General features: G+C 45.6%; 1 pseudogene; it reads right to left on the reverse strand.

The window, feature by feature from the left end:
• Window positions 1-863: 863 nt before the first annotated feature.
• LOC144220607 (dolichyl-diphosphooligosaccharide--protein glycosyltransferase subunit KCP2 pseudogene) lies at window positions 864-1,764 on the reverse strand (annotated as a pseudogene).
• Between the last annotated feature and the right edge of the window lie 227 nt (window positions 1,765-1,991).

A 1,991-nucleotide genomic window follows, 5' to 3' on the forward strand; every position in this document is an offset into this window, starting at 1 on the left:
GGAAGAATATCATAGGAATGAAGTGCTCTTCTCGTTAGATCAAAGGGTACTTAATAGCAACATGACTTATCACTGGTGATGTTAATCTGGATCACTTGGTTAAGGTAATGTTTGCCAGGTTTCTTCACTGTAAAGTTTTAATTTAAATTATAGTTAGTTAACATATGGTATAGTATTCGTTTCAGGGGTATGTAAAGTTGTTATTTTTCCCTTTCCCTACTATATTCTATACATATCTGAGTCACTAAGCCCAGCCCACACTCAAAGGGAGGAGATTTAAACTCCACCTCCTAGACTGGGAAGTAGGGACATATATTATTTCTTTTTCCTTTTTTCTTTTTTTTTTTTACAAATAGTTTATTGTCAAATTAGTTTCCACATAACACTCAGTGCTCATCCCCACAAGTGTCCTCCTCCATGCCCATCCCCCCCTCCCCCCCACATCCATCAGGGACATATATTATTCAAGTTATTCTGTAAGGAAGTTTTGTCTCTCCTCCTCTATTAATTAAATCACTTATTTATATCAGTTGGGATCGTTAGTGTCTAAACAATACTTTTTACCCCCAAATCTACAAACGGAATGAACTTTTCAGAAACATGCATATCCTGAGGATTCTGAGAAACAGACAAAACCCATGCCCACTAGGTCACTTCCTTGCTTCCTCTAAATCACAGGTTTTAATGATAGTTGTGAATGAAAAAAAGAAATGAATGACACACAGGTGAGCATGAAGATCATTAGCACTGTCGAGGGTAAGGATGTTTGACTCTAATACCAGTGTCTGACCAAATAGTTACTCATATTTCCTTTTGTTTGTTTCGTTTTTTTAAACAAAGACAACTTTATTGGACCTTCGGGGTCAGTTTCTCTTTTTGCCCTTCCCTGTGACCTTGGCTGGTGTGAAGTCTGGAACTGCTGCCTGATACAGAGCGGAGATCTTGTTGATGTAGTATGGGCCAACCGTGAGGATGCCAATCAGGTGGTGAGGCAGATGCAAAGAGAGCCTAAGGAGGCAGAGAAGAATCTCATGAAAGATCTTCGCTTGGAATCCTTTGCCAAAGACCAGATTCTCCAGATTATTGAAGGTGGTCAGAGAAAAGACAAAAAGGCCAAAGCCCAGCAAGGCTCCCTGGATGGTGAGCTACTCGGTGCCGACCAGCTGGTGGCTGTCCATCTGCCTCCTGGTGAAGAGTAGCAGGTACATGAGGGAGGAGAGTGCCAGCGAGACAGGGGCACCGGTGTCCTATCTTTGGGTCCAGTCAGCGTCTCAGGCCAAAAAAGAAGGTAGCCTACTGGAGCCTTTGCTGTGCGCATGCGCCAGCTCCTCAGGGCTCTCCTTTTGATCGTCCTTAAGGCACACCAAAAATCTTTCACATTAGAATTAAGTGCTAGAGGGGTAGGTGATTCAGCCACTTTTCGAAGAGGACTCTAAACTATTCCCTCACAACGCTTTCAACAACCTCGTGGCCTTTACTACACGGGGGATAAAAAGCAGAGAGAGCACTACCTTTTTAAAACACAGGAAGCCTAAAGCTAAAGCTCTCTGGCAACCCTAGTATCTAGAGGCCTACTTTTCCACCAGCTGGAAATCACGGACCAACTGTGGGCCGACACTAGCTCCTAGGTGTTCTTATTGGTCTGCACCAAGAAGAAGGCGGGGCTTTGAGTATAAAAAGGAGGAAGTTTGGCGGCAGTGACTGTTTGCCCTGCTGCTGCTGCTGCTGCTGCTGCTGCTCCTCCTCCTCTTGCTGTGGGGTGGGCTGTGTTGGTCAGTGAGTGAAGTAGTGTGCGGTTTTACAGGCATACTGGTAGCTGAGAAGTTCTCTGAGGATTAGGAGGGGATGAGTGGGCAGTCGGTTAAGAGTCCGACTTCGGCTCAGGTCATGATTTCACGGTTCGTGGGTTCGAGCCCCGGGTCGGGCTCTGTGCTGACAGCCAGCTCAGAGCCTGGAGCCTGTTTCAGATTCTGTGTCTCCTTCTCTCCCCC

This window comes from Crocuta crocuta, unplaced genomic scaffold (genome assembly GCF_008692635.1).
Source record: "Crocuta crocuta isolate KB4526 unplaced genomic scaffold, BGI_CrCroc_1.0 scaffold1, whole genome shotgun sequence".
NCBI classification, from domain to species: Eukaryota; Metazoa; Chordata; class Mammalia; order Carnivora; family Hyaenidae; genus Crocuta; species Crocuta crocuta.